This window comes from Cariama cristata, unplaced genomic scaffold, assembly GCF_000690535.1.
Source record: "Cariama cristata isolate BGI_N322 unplaced genomic scaffold, ASM69053v1 scaffold18554, whole genome shotgun sequence".
Lineage (NCBI taxonomy): Eukaryota > Metazoa > Chordata > Aves > Cariamiformes > Cariamidae > Cariama > Cariama cristata.
Genome location: NW_009613758.1, coordinates 20212 through 25049, shown reverse-complemented (window position 1 = coordinate 25049; position 4838 = coordinate 20212). Strand labels below are relative to the sequence as shown.

General features: G+C 48.6%; 1 protein-coding gene across 1 annotated transcript in view; it reads right to left on the bottom strand.

The window, feature by feature from the left end:
* Positions 1-4838, bottom strand: part of GTF2IRD1 (GTF2I repeat domain containing 1) — a gene marked incomplete at its 5' end in the record, with an annotated part of 33411 nt that overhangs the window by 8544 nt on the left and 20029 nt on the right. The gene's annotated exons all lie outside the window — the stretch shown is intronic.

The following is a 4838-nucleotide window of genomic DNA, read 5'->3' as shown; positions in this document are numbered from 1 at the left end:
AAAAAAAAGAGAGAGAAAGAAAAAGAGAGCCATGAGTGCTGCAGCTTGGTTTCTTGGTCACAAACAAAAGCAAACCCCAGGATGACACTGTCCCTAGCAGCTCCAAATTCCTCCGGTCCTAAGGCCCCTTGGCAGAGAAATGTTTTTTCGGTAGCTAAATAACTGCCCGGTGAGCCGGGCGGGTGGGCTGGGCTCTCCACCGTGCCCCAGGGACCTGTTTTGGGATGGGCTTGAGCCCACGAGCATCTCTCGAGCTACGCCACACTCCTGAGCGACTCCAGGTCCACACGTGCCCGAACTGCAGTGTCTACGGCACGTACCAAAGCAGCAGCGGGTGTGCCACGTGGCCGCCATGGCCGCACTGGCAGAGAAAAAAAATCTGAGGTTAAAGCAGATGAAAAGCCAACAGGGAAATGGTGTCAGTTCTGCAGCAACGGGGGAAAATGGGAGAAAAAGGGATCCCTAAGGAGAGGCTGGTGCTTGCCACCGACTCCAAAGTGATGAGTGATATCAAAAAGAAATGAATTTCCTGGGGAAAAGCAGCAGGGATGGGGCTAGGGCCAGGATTTGCATGATGGGCAAAAGGAGGAATGAAGCAGCAGGTGGACAAATCCTGCCGTAAGCCACTGGTGGCCACAGCACCGTTGCTCGCTGCCACACAGCAGGACCCAGCCGGAAAATAAGTGATGCTGCCCATCGCCTGGTCCCCCGAGTCACTGGGTGACACCCTGCCTGCGTGGGCACCCCGCGAGCAGCACCCACCGCACAAAATGTTTAGGCAAATCCAGAAAGTAAAGGGGAAGAGATGTAGATGGGTCACGTTGGTGCTGGGAAAGCCAAGCTAGAGCCCAAGCTAAGAGGGAAGGAGGTCCCGGCGTAGCTCCCGTCAAGGAGGAATGCAGGCAGGAGCGTGGGCAGGATGGCAGGCAGAGCAGACGGCAGGCGGGAGCGTGGGCAGGCAGCGAGGAAGAGGAGCATACAGCAGCATCTTTCCAATGTGAATCAGAAACGGTTTAGGAAGGGCAGCACAGCCTTTCATTGGGTTGGCGGCAACTCAAAGGCACTCGCAGCATTTCAGGTGAAGATTTCAAGGTGCCGTTATGAAATCACACTGATTAAGAAAGATAATTAAAATTTCTTGTCCTGGTAACCCAGATGTGCTGCTCAGCCTTAACAGTGGGAGGCATCTCACTAGGCTCACAGCCGCTGCGCTGCGAGGTACGGAGCGCATCCCTCAGTGCCGGATTACAGCCGGGATGGAGAGGCACCCATCTCGCCATGTGATGAGCATCCTGAAAAATGGGGGTTTTGGGGTCTCTGAAGGACACGGCAGGATATGAGGCTGGTGAGGAGCGGGAAGGAGGCACCAGCAAAGCAAACACCAGGGCTGGGATGAGCTGGGTGATGGTGCTGCCTTCTCATCAGCATGAGGATGCCACACACAGAGGTGAAAGGGAAAAGGAGACAAAAAAATAGGCAAAGAAAAAGGTGATCGGAATCGCAGAGATGCTTATAATCAGGCTTTGAAGCTCCACAGCTGTTCTCACTACCTGCCTGAATTTTCATCTTCAGACTGGAAACACTGACCAGCTGAACACTAAAAAAAAATAATTCACCCCAGATAACAAGAAAGGAGATCAGAAGGAAAAATAACCCGGCTGCTCCTGCGGGGGTTAAACATCGGGGCTGGGAGGTGAAGGGAAAAGGGCATGGACCTCGAAAAGGAACCAGGTGATGGAGCAAGATGCACTCAGCTCCCATCACTGCCCCATCAAGCACCTTCCTCTTTTCTTTTTTTCTTGCTAGGAGTTTCCAAGGCAAGGCACATCTCATCAAAGTGTTGAGGAGGACTGTGCTCTTGTGATTAAAAAAAAAAAAAAAAAAAAAGGATGCCTGGATGTGTGGTTTTTTTAATTAAAGAACACTGCCTGCCCTACTTTATTAATTGGAGTATGGGAAATAATCTATCAGGGTGGTAGGGAGTTTGGGGAATAGGACAGATGGAGCTGGTGTACATTTTCAATCAAAGCACATAAAAATTAACATACAGAAAGATTTTGTGTGTGTGTGTGCGCTAGATTACTTATGCTTGATATTTTTTTTTTTCAAAGGCTCAAATTAAGCCTGTTTTGTATCTCTGTGCCTCAGGAAAGGAGAAAAGAAAGGATAAGTGCTGTGTTTTATAGAGCTGGAGCTTCACCCCTGCTCGCTCACTTCTGTTTTAATGCCAAAAGATCATTCTGCTTTCAAAAAAGGGGTTTTGAAGGTCTCTTTTTGCAGAGCCCTTGCTTCTTACGCTGCAGAAGGGAGTTGCAGCCACTGACCTTCTCCAGGCACTGGGGAGCACCACTGCCTTTATTTTTCCAAAACCCAGCCTTATCCCCCCCCAACCCCCCCACTTTTTTCCTGCAAATAGCATCCCTGCAGGTACGCACCCCCCAGCTGCTTCTGCACCCGCAGCCTCCCCCCCTGCCACTGCAACCCATTAGGGGCGAAACACCATCTCAACAGAGAAATCACAGATTATCTTGAGAAAAAAGCATGCAAGGTGCTCAGATTGTATTGAAATCCTTTCATCTGTTTCTGTGGCACTTAAAAAATGGGTGTCCCCAAAAGAGAGACATAAGGAGGCCGGTCCTCCGTGGTCCGGCAGTTATCTGGGATGCTCTTTGCAATGCAGCAAATTAAACCCTGTACTTTAACCTGAAGGCAACTAAAATCACCCCAAAGTTATTTTGAAAAAAAATAAAATTATATTAAATTTCCCTTTTCCCTTAAAATGTGTACTTTTCATGTCATTTTTGGCCAAAATGATCCACAAAACCTGTAACTTCCCGTATATTTATACAGTCATCTCCTGGGGTTTTCAGCTTTTAGATACCTTTGCAATGCCATCCTGCTTGGAAGTAACTATTGCTTTCATTTTAACGCTCCTCTGCAAAATAAAAGTGATTTTCATTGATTTTGTTGTAACGCCAAGCACACACTTCTGCTGCTGCTCTTCATTTTACATGGCAGGACTTTACTACACAAGATTGAGGTAAAAGGAACACTCTTAAATTTGAATTTTTAATGAACTATGGCTAGTTGGAAATCATTAATTTTGTTAAGGCAGATGAAAAGCGATCAAAGCCAAGGCAGTGAATGTACCACTGAGTTGCCGCCATCCACTTTGGTGTAATGGGATGGAAAAGCAGACGAGAGGTTAATTGCTGTCAATGGGGATTTTTTGGGGGGCAAAACACCAACAGCTTTTTTCTCTCTCGAGGAGACATTCCGGTGGTAGTCTGCCTACTAGAAAATAATTATAAGTCCTGGAATTGTCTCTGAAGATTTAGCAAATATCGGAAATAGTCTATAACAAATTGAGATATCAAGTAAGAAAAACCCATCACCTGCAACTGCTCTTATTTAAAACCCCCATGGGAGGAGAGGGCGTGAAGCCCCGAGCCCGGCAGGGATGCTGCGACCTCCTCCCGAGCCCGCCTGGGTACCACAATACACAGAATAAAATATGTCTTTGGGTTTGTGCTACCATGGGCCAGCCCGTGGTGGGAGCGTTCAGCTGGAAAAGGAGGAAAAAAAATGTTGTGCATCGAAAAGGAAATCAATTTCCTCTACATCTCTATTTATCAGGCTGCATTTCCCAGCCAGCTGGCAGGTTGAAGTATTTGCCTTCTGATGTGCTCCTTTGTTAATGGGGCGATTTGTGTCAGATCAGCGTCTCTTAACGTAATTATACCGATTACGGCGGAGAAACGGGAAGACATGATGCGGCTGGAGGAGCGGATACATTCTCGGCTCACTCCGGCGTTATAGCCGTGTAATTCCGTGGAAAAACAGAGTTCTGCAAAACTTGCGTTTCACCGAGGGTTCGTTTAAGGTCGTGATGTGAGCCAGCACCTTGCTGCCTAAGATTAAAAGACAGGGAGTCTAAGGCCAAGGTCTGCAGAGGTCTCGGGGGATCTCCCCATCGGCTTGGCTGGGCCATACACAGGGATGCAGAGGGTCCACACATGGACTATGCCCTGGACTGAATTTCTCAGACAGTTCGCCTTTTGTTAGAGCCCTCTTGGGCGTCAAACACCTTTTTGCTGTTCCCAATAAGGGCATATAAATGTTTTCCTCTCTGTCATATTTGTCTTCCCTAAATTGTGCCATCCCCATGGAGGCTGGCCAAGGAAATGGGAAGCCATCAATAAAGACGACAACGTTTTTTGCACCCATCTGTGCTCTTCCAACAGTTGTAATTACAGACATTTAAAACCGAGACAGGTTTTCACCTACGTTTCTGACGGCAGCTCTCTTTTCTGGGCAGCCCAGAAGCAAGAGACAGAGCCACCGCAGCGATGCACGGGGAAGGACGTGGCTCCGGGACGGTGATTTCTGCAGCTGGGTACGGAGCACACCCCGGACACCCCATCCTCCCCTCTCCCACGTCTGCCCCGGTGTATCCGTACGTGGGATGCCCACGAGCCGGAGAGGGCTTTCACTGCCAGGCTGCTGCAGCCCGATGCAGACCCTGTGGTTTATCACCCCCTTCCCATGACCATCCCTTGCCACCGAACCTGCCAGCTCATTGCAACACTTATTTATTTTAAGAAAATGCTTAAGAAAGCAGATGCTTTCTTAACTAAAGACCACAGATCCCTGCCCTAGATTAGCTCTTGAAAAATGCCGTCATTTCAAGGCAACAGCAGCAGCACCAATGGGTGATGCTGAGGCTGGCTATCTCTGCCAGGAAAACTTCAGCAAATGCACCAAACAACAACAAAACCAAAGTGGGAAGCCCAAGAAAGCGAGGTCAGGGGCAACCTTCCTCCAGCTGATAAAATTAT